Source organism: Lissotriton helveticus, chromosome 6 (genome assembly GCF_964261635.1).
Source record: "Lissotriton helveticus chromosome 6, aLisHel1.1, whole genome shotgun sequence".
NCBI lineage: Eukaryota > Metazoa > Chordata > Amphibia > Caudata > Salamandridae > Lissotriton > Lissotriton helveticus.
This window is the reverse complement of record NC_136067.1, coordinates 2,047,227,866-2,047,244,268: the sequence shown is the minus strand read 5'-3', so window position 1 is coordinate 2,047,244,268 and position 16,403 is coordinate 2,047,227,866. Positions and strand designations below refer to the sequence as shown.

General features: G+C 47.3%; 1 protein-coding gene across 1 annotated transcript in view; it reads right to left on the bottom strand.

Annotated features, from left to right (window-relative positions):
* The window catches only part of MPV17 (mitochondrial inner membrane protein MPV17), a 411,576-nt gene extending 400,154 nt beyond the window's left edge, over window positions 1-11,422 (bottom strand). The window contains exon 1 of the mRNA XM_078647178.1: window positions 11,297-11,422. The gene's annotated coding sequence lies outside the window, so the exon portion shown is untranslated. The remainder of the gene's footprint in view (window positions 1-11,296) is intronic.
* Window positions 11,423-16,403: the final 4,981 nt, after the last annotated feature.

Here is a 16,403-nt window from a genome sequence, read left to right as displayed (position 1 = left end):
GGAAAGCATATTTCTCTAGCATCAAAATTGCTAAGGACTATTACACTAAAGCTATTAAAGAAGCTCAGCAAAAACAAAAAAACTTTTCTCCATAGTGAAATCCTTCACACATCCGAAAGCCCTTCAGTTTGAAATCCCACCGTCTCAAGGTTTTTGCAACCAAATTGTGGATTATTTTGAGGAGAAAATTAAACTTTTACAGGGGGATTTTCTTGCTATCCTTCTGCCCTCTACTGAAGGCCGTTATGACACCATGGAGACACAGGCCCACACTTGTAGCACGTTTAAACCGGTCTCTTTTCTACAAACTCGCAAAGTCATTTTGGCTTACAAATCAGGTGCGCCCTCTGACTCCTGTCCCCCGTGGGTTCTCCACCAGATAATTGACGTAGTCAACCCTATTATAAATGTTATAGTCAATGCTTCACTTAGTTCAGGTATTGTCCCTTCTGACTGGAAAAAAGCAATAGTCAAACCGTTAATGAAAAAACAAAATAAAACTACCACTGACCTCTCTAATCTCCGACCCATATCCCTCCTCCCAGTTCTGGGAAAGATAACAGAACAGATGGTCTACCAAGAGCTAAGGAATTTTGTAGAAATACACAATATTCTACATCCTCAGCAGTCGGGCTTTCGCCCAAGGCACTCAACGGAAACGGCCCTTATCAAACTCACCGACTCCATCAAACTGTTGCAGGATGAAGGTAAAAACGCCGTCCTAATATTATTAGATCTAACAGCGGCGTTCGACACCATTTCCCACAAAATATTGATTGGGAGGCTGAGAGATATTGGTATCACAGAGGTGGCCCTGGATTGGATAATTTCTTTTTTGTCCGAGAGATCACAGGTCATTTCATTGGGCCCCTTTCTTTCAACTGAAAAAAAGGTCACATCTGGGAGTTCCGCAAGGCTCTATTTTGAGTCTATTGATATGGTGCCCCTCATTACCTTAATTGAGTCATATGGGATACTTGTAACATCATACGCCGATGACACACAATTGATTGTATCCATAGATAAGAACTCCACTAATGCGGAACAGAACTTTCAGAACTGGCTGACGGATGTCTTTTTGTGGATGGAAAATAATCATTTGAAATTTAACGCCAATAAGACGGAAATTCTAGCCATGGGTAAAAATGTCAACCTCAGCCCTAGTAAATGGTGGCCAGAGGATTCCCCCGCGACGCCCCATGCAGTGGAAGTAGCTGGAAATCTGGGGGTCCTCTTCGATTCCGCACTTTCCTTCGACCATCACGTGAGGAATGTGGCAGGAAGCTGCTTTAGTATTATAAAATCTCTAAAGACATTTTTTGACTTCCTTCCCACTGACTCAAGAAAGGCGGTGGCAGTAGCCCTCATACTTTCCCGTTTGGATTATTGTAACGGCCTGAAAGCTGGGGTAAAAAAAGGTCACGTTAAAAAAACTGCAGAGCGTGCAACACGCGGCTGCTAGATTGGTGCTTAAATTACCCAGAAATTCCTCCGCATCTACAGCCCTTGGGACTTTGCATTGGTTGCCCCTGCACAAAAGGATTTTGTTCAAAATCCTGCTGACCACCTTCCGTGCTCTCAGTAACATGGGCCCAAGGTACCTTTCAAGACGATACACTCGCTATATTCCCACCAGAGTGTTTAGATCAGTAGGTTGTAACCTAATTAACATCCCCAAATTCCATTACAAAACTAAGGGTGGGAAGACCCTTACTGTCTTGGCCTCCAAAGCTTGGAATGCCATGCCTAAATAACTTAGACTCTGGATAGAGAGTTATTTTAGGAGACAACTAAAAACTTGGATTTTCAATTTACCTGATGCCTATGTAATGGCCGCCATCTAGTTCTCACAAATGTTGTCATAGTCCTCCTTCAGCGCCAGGATGCTCCTTTCGGAGCGACAGTTCACGCTATATAAATACTGCATACAAATACAAATACAAACAGAAGATTCATGTTGGTGCACTGGTCAAGGACTGGGCTTATTATATCTTATGTTTGTCCTTCCCAGTGGTGCATGCCTCTTACCTATATTTTTGATTAGCTGGCTTCTATGCTTCCTCTGCTCACTTTTAGGGAACTAATTTTTTTTTTTGTTGAACCAATTACGAGAGTGCTAGTGTTTTCCAGCTCTCCTCCTCCATGTTGCTCTCTATTGCCCCCATGCTTCTCTGGTGTTGCTTCTCAACTGCCCACCATGTTGCCTCTCTCACTCCACCCGTCTGTGTTGCTTCACTCATGTTCCCAACTAGCTCATCCATTTACAATGTTTTAAAACGTATTGTTGATATTTGTATTTGTGAAGAAAGTTGGTTTTAACGCCAGGTTAAGTATTAGGCATATCAGACCCCGTTCGGGGGAGGAGGGATGCCAGCACAGTGGCCTGGGATCATTTGCCTCTAATATTCTGGGGTTCGCCCTACTATGGCTGTGAACACTGGGAACTAGGTCAAGTACAACTCCTTCAGCACCTGACCCTCATTTCTAGCAATGGCGAGCAGTCACAGGCTGCCCTGGGAGGTAGCGCGAAGGTGCTTCAAGCTCAGAACTTAAAGCTCAGAACTCAATAATAACCCCGGAGAACAAAAACTGACTGTACAAATGAGTGCTTGTGTTTTGTGAAAAGTACTTTACAGAAAACATAATCCAACATGCTACAATATGCAGGTTCTGTAAATCTCTAATCGAACTGGCTTGGGGCCACTGGTACCCAAGGGTCCATAATTCCTCCTTCCCTTCACTGTTTCCCATACTTCCAGGTGTGGGTCTGGTATGGGCAGGTATAACTATCAGGCACAAGTGCAGTGCTACTCCTTCTCTCGAGAGTTTGTGAATTCAGTTACCTAACTTAGTTCCAAACGTTAGTTGTATTTCATCACTGATAGAGGGCATAATATCCATGCAGTGGTGGGGGCCAGGGCTGACCTGCACAAAGATTTGATACATAATTGAAAGTTGATTGGGTGTACTTGAAGCAGCAGTTCAGGTTGAAGGTGCAAAACAAGTTTTCAAGTTCAAGTTCAAGAATTTGTAGAGCGCACTACTCACCCAGAGGGTCTCAAGGCGCTTGAGGAGGGGGTAGGTAAATTACTTATCAAATAGCCAGGTTTTTAACTGCTTTCTGAAGGAGAGGTGGTTCTGTGTAAGGCGGAGGTGAGTGGGGAGAGAATTCCAGGTCTTGGCGCTAAGTAGGAGAAGGATCTTCCTCCCATGGTGGACCTGTGGATGCGCGGGATTGCGGCGAGGGCTTGATTGGATGATCGTAGTTGTCGGTTGGGTGTGTAGAAGGACAGTCGCGTGTTGAGGCATTCAGGTCCTAGGTCGTAGAGGGCCTTGTGTGCGTGGGTAAGGAGCCGGAAAGTTATTCTTTTGTTGACAGGAAGCCAATGGAGGTCTTTCAGGTGGCCGGAGATGTGAGCTTGACGGGGGATGTCCAGTATGAGTCTGGCGGAGGCGTTTTGGATGCGTTGGAGTTTTTTCTGCAATTTGGCTGTGGTTCCGGCGTAGAGGGTATTTCCATAATCCAGTCGGCTGTGACCAGTGCGTGGGTGACTGTCTTTCTTGTATCGGTGGGGATCCAGCGGAAGATTTTTTTGAGCATGCGTAGTATGTTGAAGCATGAAGATGAGACGGCGTTGACTTGTTTGGTCATCGAGAGGGAGGAGTCTAGGATGAAGCCCAGGTTACGTGCGTGATCTGTGGGTATGGGTGCTGTACCCAGGGCCGGTGGCCACCATGAGTCGTCCCAGGCAGAGGGGGATGATCCTAGGATGAGGACTTCCGTTTTGTCCGAGTTTAGTTTTAGACGGCTGTTTTTCATCCAGTCGGCTACTTCTTTCATTCCTTCGTGTAGATTGGTTTTGGCGATACTTGGGTCTTTGGTGAGGGAGAGGATCAGCTGGGTGTCGTCTGCGTAGGAGATGATGTTGAGATTGTGTTGTCGTGCGATGGATGCGAGGGGACTCATGTAAACGTTGAAAAGGGTGGGACTGAGAGATGATCCTTGTGGTACGCCGCAGATGACTTCGGTGGCCTCTGATTTGAATGGGGGGAGGCGGACTCTCTGGGTTCTTCCGGTGAGGAACGAGATGATCCAGTCCAGAGCTTGTCCTTGTATTCCGACGTTGCTGAGGCGTTGAATGAGGGTGCTATGACAGACTGTGTCGAAGGCGGCGGAGAGGTCAAGTAGGACGAGGGCAACTGTTTCTCCGTTGTCCAGTAGCGTTCGGATGTCGTCTGTAGCAGCGATGAGGGCGGTTTCGGTGCTGTGTTTGGCTCGGAATCCAGATTGTTAGGGGTCGAGGGAGTTGTTGGATTCCAGGAAGGCGGCGAGCTGATTATTGACGGCTTTCTCAATGACTTTGGCAGGGAATGGGAGGAGTGAGATGGGGCGGTAGTTCTTGAGTTCAGAGGGGTCTGCTGTGGGTTTCTTCAGAAGGGCGCTGAGTTCGGCATGTTTCCATCTTTCCGGGAAGGTAGCTGAGTTGAAGGAGCAGTTGACGACATCTCGGAGGTAGGGTGCGATGATGGAGTCTGCTTTGTTGAAGATGTGGTGGGGGCATGGGTCGGTTGGTGAACCTGAGTGGATGGAGTTCATCAGGCGGATGGTGTCTTCAGTAGTGATTGGGTTCCAGGCGTGAAGGTTGTGAGAGTGCAGTTTTGGTTCGGGGGTGGGTGGAGTGGACTGATCTTCGGCCTGGTTTTCAAAGCCGTTATGTATGTCGGCGATTTTGTTGTGGAAGAAGGAGGATAAAGAGTTGCAGAGGTCTTGGGAGGGAGTGATGTCATAGGTGCCGGTGGTGGGGTTGGTAAATTCTTTGACGATGTTGAATAGTTCCTTGCTGTTGTGGGCGTTGTTGTTGAGTCGATCCTTGAATGCTGATTTCTTGGTTGATCGGATCAGTTGGTGGTGTTTGCGGGTGGCGTCCTTGAAGGTGGTCAGGTTGTCAGTGGTTGGGTTTTTTCTCCAGGTTTTCTCGAGGGTACAACATACCTTCTTGGATTTCTTAAGGTCATCATTGAACCAGGGAGCCTTTTTGCTACCTAGTTTGATCTGGTGATTTTTCAAGGGTGCTAATTTGTCAGCTCTGTGGGAGATCCAATGTGTGAGTTTGGTGGCAGCTTGGTTTGGGTCCGATGATATGGCAGGGGGGTTTTGATTGAGCGATGTGAAGAGTTGGTCGGTGGTGATTTTGTTCCAGTTTCTTCGAGGGATAGGATGTGGGGGGATGTGGGTCGTGGTTTTTTTGTAGTTGAAGTGAACGCAGCTGTGGTCTGTCCAGTGGAGAGCTGTGGTGTGATCGAAGGAGATGTGTTTGCTGGAGGTAAAGATAGGGTCGAGCGTGTGTCCGGCTAGGTGGGTGGGGGTGTCAACAATTTGTTTGAGTCCGAGATTGGCCAGGTTGTCCAGAAGGGTGGTGGTGTTGCTGTTGTTTTTCTTTTCCAGGTGGAAGTTGAGATCTCCCAGTAGAATGTAGTTCTCGGAGGTGAGGGCATGTGGGCTGATGAAGTCAGTGATGTCTTCGTTGAATTGTGTGCGGGTTCCTGGTGGTCTGTAGATGAGGGTGCCTCTAAGTGTGGTCCTGGGGTCGGTGTGGATCTGGAAGTGGAGGTGTTCGGCGGTCGTGAGGTTATCGTCGGAGCTGGACGTGATTCGGATGGTGTTCTTATGGACGATGGCGATGCCTCCTCCTGTTTGGTTGGTGCGGTCCTTTCGGATGATCTTGTAATTGTCCGGGATGGCTATGGCGATGTCGGGCGCTGAGGAGGCGTTCATCCAGGTTTCTGTAAGGAAGGCGACGTCCGGTGATGTAGTGTCGAGTAGGTCCCAGAGTTCAGTGGCGTGTCTGTGGACCGAGCGGGTGTTCAGTAGGATGCACTTCAGATGGTTAGACTCTGAGCTGTTTGGTGTTGGTCCTGATGCAGGTGAACTTGCAGGAGCGGCAGACGAATGGTCCATGGGTGTGTCCTGGGGCGGCTTTGCAGCATTGAGGTGTGCGACCGGGGTTAAGGGCTGAGAGGGTAACGGCGTCATACGATATGCGGGAGGATTGGGTTTTGCGAGGACCAGGGGGTCTGGCGCTGGGCGCGGTCCAGGCGTGGACGGGCGTAGACAGGCTTACCTTTGGCGCACCTTCGGCGCGCATGGGGCGCGTCCGCTGCACGTCAGCTGTTCTGATATATGTCGATAGTGGAGGGGGGCGGAGCGAGGGAGGGTCAGCTGGGAGGCGGGAGCGGGGGGGAGCTGTGGGCTGGGACGACACAACAACAAGATGGCAGCAAAAACGAAAGTTAACAGGACGAGATTGGGGTGGGCAGAGGCGCAGGCACAATCAGGCAGAAAATAATTTATAAACAAAGCGACCTGCAAGCTATACAAATATAGCGTAACGCTAAGATCTGGCAAAGCTGCAATTATTGAAATCGGGGCACACTTAGTAATCGGAGCCAATTACAAAGCAGAAGCACAAGCAATTGCTGCAAAGGCGCTACGATACCAGCTGGAGCCAGGGAGCGCGGGGGAGTGACCGCTTCAGACGGAGTCAGGAAGGTCACCGGGAGAATTGAGTCACTAGAGCGACATGCCCAACTGATAGAACAACTAAGTAGCTTAGACTTTCAGGCGTACCAAACCAAAATGCTTGCAGAAGGTGACAAGTCTGGCCATTTATTAGAATGGCTCCTGCGCAGTGCTACGCCACCTACACCTATCACTATGATCAGAATGACCCAACACTCATGGCTACCAGCCAAGTGGACATACACATTGCATTTACCACTCACTAGCAAGCCTCATATGATCCTCCTTTCGTTGACCACCAGGCTGACACACAAAATGTCTTACCTTGGTTACATTAACCTCTAGCGACCCCCTGGATATGAAGGAGCTTAATGCACCCATTACACTACAAGAAGTGAGATGAGCAATATGGAGAGAAGCCACTAATAAAACCCCCAGGCTGGATGGACTACCCATCTAATTTTATACGGCATACATGCACCAGTTGGCTCCCAAGTTGTTAGAACTATACCAAACTGCCCTGTCAGTAGGTCAACCCCCGTTATTACTCTGGGAGTCATTCCTGGTGTCACTCCCGAAGCCAGGGAAGGATCCCTTGGAGCTCTCCTTGCATCGACCACTGTCCATGCTTCGATCGAACTACAAGATCTTGAGCAAGATTGTAGCAGGCCAACTATACGAACACATGCCACGCCCAGTCCACTCAAATCAGACGGGTTTTGTGCCCGGCAGGTCTACCACCCTTAACATCAGTCACTTGCACAGGGTGATGAAGCTCTCGCCGGTCAAGTTGCCTTATGCAGCATGCTTGGTACAGGATGTAGAGAAAGCATTCGACACAGTGGACTGGGATTAATTATTCTCGACCTAACCACTATAAGCATCTCGGGTAGGCTACATAAACTTATCCGCCTCCTATATGTGGAGCCAGCTAGTGCGAGGATTGGTCACTGTATCTCCCCCTCATTCGGGGTAAGCAGAGCAACACAGCAGGGCTGCCCATTGTCTCCTCTACTTTTCACTCTGGCGATGGAGTCTCTCGCACAGTGACTTCGGCAAGAAGGGCAGGATTGGGGCATTCCACTAAATGCTGAGCTCCATGTAGTCTTGCTATATGTGGACATCTTCATTTATATCTGTTACATCCGAGAAGGCATACCAAGCATATTGAGCTTCCTGCGGGACTTTCAAGCTGCCTCTGGTTTGGGTGTGAATTGGGCTAAATCGTGTCTCAACCCACTTCACCCTAATTGTCATCAACAAACGATAGTTGTAGACACTCTCCCCTTGCGGTGGGAGCCTCGCACATTCTGTTACCTTGGCATTAATATATATCAGGTGACGGGAGATCTTATAGATGAAAACCTCACTAAGGCTATTGCCTCTCTACAACCCCAAATGGCATTCTGGAGCACATTACCACTCACTGTTCAAGGTAGAGAGTCGCTATCCAAGATGGTAATGTTCCCCACCTACTGTACTACTTTCACAATCTCCTAGTGCATCTTCCAAAATCTATATTTAGCACATTATACTTAGCCCTAGGGAGTTTCATTTGGAACAGAGGTAGGCGGAGAGCTGCACTTCGCAAGTTACAACTCCCAGTGGACAAGGAGGAATTAGGAACCCCTAATTTTGAATACTATTATCTGGCAGCACAGCTCCAATGGTCCATACATTGGCTTGCAGGACATTATACAGAGGAATTAGGGCACCCCACCGGTGAGCGGGCACAGCGGAAGATTCAGCAGGCCATGTTTCCAAAAGCCAGAACACCATCAGATTTGAATACTCTATTGAAGATAGCATGTGGTAGTCTACACCTTATTCCTTCCATCCTGCAATATTCATCTGAAAGCCCCTTAAGGTCCATCACATTCTTTGCTGACATGGTAGGATGGGAAGGCTTAGAGATATGGAAGTCAGCAGGGGTGAGCATGCTGAGTATATGACGACTATGTGCTCCTGCCATAGGTTGCAGGAGGAAAACAAGCTAAAGGTGGGTCATTTCCTGGCTCATGGTTGTCTGTTAGCTGAGATGGCCTGACTATGGAACATCACGGATGCAAAGCCAGACCAGCACCTATAGGTACACACACTCTACATAATAGGTGCGGGGTCATTGACTGATCACGTGTTTTTTTCCGAGTGTTGACCTACTTCATGCTCCACCTGTTGGTCGGGACCCGTAGGCATTGGGAGAGGGACGTGGGGAGGGAACTGATGACAAAGGAGTGGGCACTACTGTACACAATAAAACAATCGCGAAATGCTAAGTTTCAATATATACTGCATAACATCCTGCATCAAGCTTACCTCACGCTAGCAACACTACACCAGATGTTTAGGTTAGTCTGTCTCGAACTGATGTCATAGACCAGCGGCAGATATTGCTCACATGTTTTGGAACTACCCAGTAGTTTTCGCTCTGGGGTGATGTTTCTAACGCATTGGCTGAAGTAATCAGTGGCACCAAAATAAGTACGATGGAGGGTGCATTACTGGGACTGTATAAGCGTTCAAAAAACAGCGAAGGACATAAATAAATGTATTGACTTAGCACTCCTTATAGTTCGCAGATTTACTGCCATGCACTGGAAGGCTCAAACACTGCAGAGTATTGTCCACTGGTGTCCGGTGACATTTAAGTGGGATAAGGCTGAGTCTGTGGAATTACAACGCAAAGCACAACATGGTCTTCGCAGACTTCCCATAGCAGCAGACTTGGAAGTCTTACTGCAAGACTTACAAAGATGGGCTACTTTTATAGATTCCTGAAAATGATTTGCTTCGGTGACCTCTAGGTGCTAAAAGTGGAAAGTGCAGGTTTCTTCTATCCCTTCTCCGCTTCCCCCTTTCAGGCCTCTGCAGACACTGGCGCATATATATATCTCCGACCATGAGGTTGTGAATTTGTGAACGTTATTACAGAGAAGTATGCCTCCTGATTAATGTTTACTGCCAAGATTTGGAGTGCACTAGTCTAGCCCGAAATGCTTGAGAAACACCTTACTTTTTTACTATAATGAATCCTACGTGACCAGTTTTTGATTATTACAAAGTATGCCTCCTGTTCAATGGTTGCTGCAAAGAATTGGAGCACACTAGTCTAGCCCAAAATGCTTGAGAAACATCTCAATTATTTAGAATAATGGATACTACATGACCAGTTGTTGATTTTTACTTTATTGTTAGTGTGCAGAAACAAGAAGAGGGGACCAATAACTCCTGTCAGTTATATTGTATTTCAACATTACTCTGGGTCAAACAATGGGTATGTAGCTCATGTTAATGTCAGTGAATCTGATGTGATACTCTTGAAACTGTGATGCAATATTGTTAAAAAATACTCAATTCAACTGGTTCAAAAAATGTTCCCTTTTCAGGCTGGCTTCCATACTCAGCTTCTGTATATAGTATACTTCTCACAGCAGGGTTGTCTACAATCCAATTTAGAGTAACCAAAACAGACGCACAGAGAAGTAAGTACTATCTACACCAAGCTATCAACAGACACACTAACCACTAAGTAGGAAAGAGACAAAATGCTGACCTCGCCTTAACTCTCAAAAGCAGACTACAGTCCCACCCTTCAACCACACTATCTACCAAATGGCAGTGCTCAGGGAGGCTAATCAGCAACCCCTCAAAGTAGAAGGACCTAATCTTCTAAAGCTAAAGAGAGCCAAACCTTTTTCCCCCATTTTAGTTTTTAGGTCTCCTCGTTCCAGTATCAGGAGTATCAGGAATGCACTTCAAACTGTATAGGAAAACAACCTCATCTCCATCTTGTGCATATGCAGAACATGCACTGGATGGTAGCATTAGGACCTGGGCAAGCACATAGAAGCAGAACTTTACCAGAGTCGACCAGCAGACCTCCACTTCTGTGAATTAGATAAAAAGGTCAGGTCACAACTACTCAGATTCAGAAAACACTGTATGATTGCAACCACTTTTCTATATGCTAATCTCATTTTTTTTTTTTTAACACAGTGGTAAACTGTACAATAAGGGCAGACTCTTACACCCTTCCAGATTCAGGGCATTACTCGTGTCAAGGGACAGGCATAGTTATGCCTTCGTACATACACTATCCTAGCACGAGGCGGAGTCCAAACTCAAAAGGCAGGACATCAGATACTCTTAATTTTGCACTCTGCATGAGAACCCTGTATACCACCCTGGTCCTTACAGGGCATTGCGCCTGTTCTTATTAAAACAGCCTTTAACTCACTATAAAGAGATTCTGTCATGCGTTCGTGCATGTTACATTACACTAAGTTACTAACATATTTTTAAGCACCTTGACATTAAACGATTTGCCGAGGATCACAGGATGTGCAGTCAACACGAGACTCGAACCATTTCATAACGCCACATTCACTCCACGGTTATGTAAAATATCAGTATTCATGGTTAACATGGCATTTCCGTCCTTGTTTACATCAACTATCAGTCATGGAGCGTTTACTGAGACGAGAAAAAATATACCGGCTTTAACGGAATTTTCCTAATTTGCATACCGATGGGCCATTAAGATGTAAAAAAATAAATTAAAGGCCAGGTGGGAACCCTGTCTGGGCCCCAGAGTTCAACGCGTCTGTCTTTTATGTCTATCAGCAACAGCCCCCTCGTTAATGACAGCGTGAGCGTGACATCACAGAGCAGCAACCGCCGCTTCCGGTCACAGGCGCGAGAGAGCGCGCGTGCGCGCACGAAGAGCTGGGGCGGAGCGCGCGAGTCCGGCATGGCGGGTAATGCTACGCAGCCTACCTGTCGGACGGGAGGCCGCGGTCCTTTCAGGGCTCTGGCTCTGCTGCTCCGTCCACAGCACGAGGATGACCTGCCAAGTCACGCCTCGCGCGGGATAAGGCAGTGGGGTGGGAGAGGACAGAAGCGTCCTGATGACGTAATGCAGGGGGGCGGGAGCTTAGTGAATGATTGACAGTAGATACCAAGGACGTGAATGTCACCGTGTCAAGTTGTTCGTCTCGTCTGCAGCACCGGTAGAATGATTGCACGCAGGGCTTTAAGTGGGCCGGGTCTCACCGGGTCTGAGCACCGGCAGTTTTTTTAAGAGGGCCTCGAAACGGGTCTCTATCGGGCTCTGTTTTGTGCCCTGGCACAGGAGGTCCGTTTTTTACGAGCGTTATAGAGAAAGGGAAATCCTTTAAAGCCGGAGTCCTTTTCTCTCTGGATTTCCCTTCTCTTTTTGAAACTCAGGAACAGCAAATGTTGTGGTGTCACCAGGGCTTTATGTGGACGCTTTTTCAATATCATATACAAGCCATAGTTGCTGCTTATTTATCTTATGCAACTAACAACCATTGACAAAGCCAATAGTCCTGACTTGTAAGTATGATGTTACTTGTTGGATCATATATCTGGATGCAATGACAGAAACAACAAAATACAAGTCGGTGGCACACTATGCTAAGCACAATCTTTTAGCTTACGTGTTAAGCCACACCCTTAATTACATTGGTCACGCCCCCTTGAGACAACCCCCAGTTTTTTCATCCCACTTAAAGCCTTGATTGCACGTACACACGTGTTAACCGTTATCCGGGTCTTCATTGTCATAGCTGCCAAGGTTTCAGATTGCCATGTGTGACATTTTCATATTTTCGTGTTATGAGTGATATTTCAATGAGTATGAGTGACACTTTCTTGAGATCAAAATTAAGACGAGGAAAAAGTAAATATCACAAATTATAACCATTTCCGCAACAAGAAACTTTGCAAAAAAATAATTGGTCACTGGTCAGTTGCTGAATTTAAGTGTTAAATTGGTACTAATCAGTTAACATTCTTCCTTAATCAGTATTAGCGTGTGTTAACATTTCCAAATAATACTATTGGCAGAGAAAGAGCTGCATTATGTTGCATATTTTGTCTTGTCACATAATTTAGTGAGCATTTCTGCATAATTCAGGCAGCACAGTTTATGATCTCACATGACAGCTGGCGTGATGCATGTGCCATCCATTAAAAAATTCTCATTTCCCTTTAATGCTGTTACTGAGCAGCTTTCGTTTTTCTGAAGAACAAATTACTGAATGACCTGTGAGCCCACAATAGTGACCAAGGACACTGTAGTACTGAACGCTCGAAGTTGCTATGAGGTATTAAAATCACACGTGCACAACTAAAAAGTAAATACCACCCACATTTCACAAGCATCCGGAGGTGGAGTGGTTCATAAGGAAATTTGCAGATTTCACTGGAGGCATGTATCCCTGAAAGGCAGGTAGGGCTGGGGAGGACTCACTCACACGTCAGTCTTTTCTGACGAGTAACAGACTCTCCCTTAACTCGCTAAGCCTATTAGAGACACAGCCTAGACTACATTCTCTTTGTGTTTCTTTTAGGCTGTATATCTGGATACATCATTTTTAAAGGCTGGAGTAGTTTACCACCAAGGTCGGTTGGTAAAAACTCAGCGTCCTCTCGAAGGGCCCCTCACTGGCACATGCCATTCACTTTTTACATATTAATGAGAGTGTCCAGAGTTTCCCAGCCAGCTGCCAGTTCCTCTCAGCAATTAAATTTGCGGCGGCGGCTGGGGGTCACATTTACAGCAGCTGTTCAGCTCCTCACACAGATATCTGAGGCACACAGTGACAAAGGCAGTCCCGCCAAGTATCACACTGGCATCAGGGGGGTGGGAGCGATGTGGCATTCGCTGCCTGCTGGGGAAGCATTTGGAGTTCTCCCTGCGATTACGAATTCAAGGCAAAACTCACTTACCGATCGCTCTGGCTGCAGCTTCTAGGCCTTTATTCAGGCAGTAATTACTAGGGCCCCGTGTTTGCACATTTCCTCCTGCCCTGCGTGTTGTCGGAGCGGCGGCTGGCTGCGGGTGCGAGCAGGCAGCGCTGCCGGCCCCGCCATGATGATTTTCAGCAAGTACTCCTTAGTTCCTTCGCGCTACCCAAAACAAACTGCCCGCCTTCAACAACAGGAGGTGATGTCACCCGGCGGCGTCCGGTATGGCTTGGCCCCCCTGGATGTGATATTCGTAACTTGTGCGCAGCCGCACTACCTTGCGAGAGCTGAGAGCAGCGCAGCGAACATTTATGATACATTGTAACAGCCAGTGAGCTGCCGTACAGCAGCCGTAGCTCAGCTACAGCACTCCGAAGCCGGCAGGAGCAGCGCCCACACTCATAATATTACCGTTTTAGGCAGTGCTTAGCTGGTGCACAGCCACTATGCAAATGCATGACAATGCATTTCAGTGCGGTGATGCGGATCACCACACTGAAATGCTTTAGAGTCACGCTTGATGCGTGATACTTGGCAGGACTGCATTGTAATAGTCTTACTATACGTTTCTCAGCTCTAACCAAATGTAATTGTGAATAAAACTATGCATGGGAAAGTTTCACCGAGACCACCCCTGGCAGACTGGATCCTTGGAAGAGACCCTCAAATAACGGATAAAGAGAGCAGTTGTACAACGCACGAGAGTCGAGCAGGTCAAGCCACAACCATATAAGACGCCAGCAATGCATCACCTCAAACCATACAACATAGTTCAACACAGCAGCAACGCATCACTTCAAACTGTACAGCAGAACTCCAACATGGCAGCAGTGCATGACCTGACACTATATCACAGCTTCAAGGCAGAGCTACGCGGTACAAAAGGGGGTGGTGATGGACGGAGCATCTGAACCAATCAAACACTCACACCCAGTCAACAGATCTGGGTTTAATCCATCACCGTTCTTTAGCCCACTCTGCCACCTCAGTTCAGACATGGCCATATGCAAATCAGTCTGACCCTGTGCCTCATGGGAACAGTCCAGCCCGAACTGCCAAGACATGCCATGCCTTCCCTGGACCGGATTCAAGCTTCCTAGGACCGGTTTCTGGCATTTCAGCCATCTTCAGCCAGGCTTGCTTGAATCCAGTGGCAAAGTGAGCATGGGACTCGCGTCTGAGCATACCCTGCCAACTTATGGCGAACAAAGCGGTACAAAAGGGGGTGGTGATGGACGGAGCATCTGAACCAATCAAACACTCACACCCAGTCAATAGATCTGGGTTTAATCTATCACCGTTCTTTAGCCCACTCTGCCACCCCAGTTCAGACATGGCTACAACATGACAGCAATGCATGACCTCACAGCTTCAACGCAGCAGCAATGCAGAACTTCAACATGGTACCAATGCATGACCTCACACCATGCATCACAGCTTTAACGCAACAGCAATGCAGAACTTCAACATGGCAGCAGTGCATGACCGCACACTGTACATCATAGCTTTAACGCAGAGCTACAACATGGCAACAATGCATGACCTCACACCATGCATCACAGCTTCAACGCAGCAGCAATGCAGAACTTCAGCATGACAGCAGTGCATGACATCACAACTTCAACCCAGCAGCAATGCAGAACTTCAGCATGACAGCAGTGCATGACATCACAACTTCAACCCAGCAGCAATGCAGAACTTCAGCATGACAGCAGTGCATGACATCACAACTTCAACCCAGCAGCAATGCAGAACTTCAGCATGACAGCAGTGCATGACATCTCACTGTACATCACAGCTTCAACCCAGCAGCAATGCAGAACTTCAGCATGACAGCAGTGCATGACCTCACACTGCATCACAGCTTCAACGCAGCAGCAATGCAGAACTTCAACATGGCAGCAGTGCATGACGTCACACTGTACATCACAGCTTCAACGCAGAGCTCCAACGTGGCAGCAATGCATGTTCTCACACTGCACAACAAAGCTTCAACGCAGCAGCAATGCATAACCGTACAGCAGGACTTTAACATGGCAGCAGTGCATGACGTCACATTATACATCACAGCTTCAATGCATCACTTCAAACTGTACAGCAGAACTTTAACATGGCAGCAGTGCATGACCTCACACTGCACAACAAAGCTTCAACGCAGCAGCAATGTATCACTTCAAACCGTACAGCAGTGCATGACGTCACACTGAATATCACAGCATTAACGCAGCAGCAACGCATCACTTCAAACTGTAAAGCAGAACTTTAACATGGCAGCAGTGCATGACCTCACACTGCACAACAAAGCTTCAACGCAGCAGCAATGCATCACTTCAAACCGTACAGCAGGACTTTAACATGGCAGTATTGCGTTTTTATCTAGGAACCTAAATCGATATTTCTATTTTATGCCCTTGTTCGGCTATAATCAATAATATCCCAATAAAGGCATAACGAATCATATCCATATTTAGTCGTAGCCCATGCAGTCACATTAAGCAAGGCTACTTCCCCGGACTCCTAGAAAGCACAACGAGTTCTCTAAACAAACCAAACCTCCAGCAACCTGGGAAATCCCCCTTGCTTTTGTTTTGATTTCATCCTAGAACTCCTGTAAAGCACTGTAAGAACGGCCAGTTCTTAGTGACATCTTTATTGACGTCTTATGTCCAACCTTACGTCAAACCCAGCACCTTTCAGGTATAAATATACCAACGTTGCCTAAGCAAACACACAGTGGTGGTTTTGGAGCAGAACAGCTATCTACTTGCCCGAGAGCCCAGCTGATGCGAGAGCCCACGGACGCTGCCCCTCCCTTTTGACGCACTGAGAGAGACGCTGTCTTTTCTCCTGCCGAGAAATCCAGCTCCGGTGTTTCCAGATACCTTCGCGGGTTACTGGGATATCGAGTCCTGAGAGAGAGATACAAGACCTCCTGCTTTCTAATACCCAGGTACGGAGCTGACTACACCCTTAAAGAGAATTCTTGAGTCAGATTCTTGGCAAACCCAACTTAACTTAAACTGCTACTTACTCCTTCCCACGTATTAGGCTTAGGTCAGGTACACCGGGGTAGGCGTATTTTAGAAGCACCAGTTGAGTACGTTAGTCCATG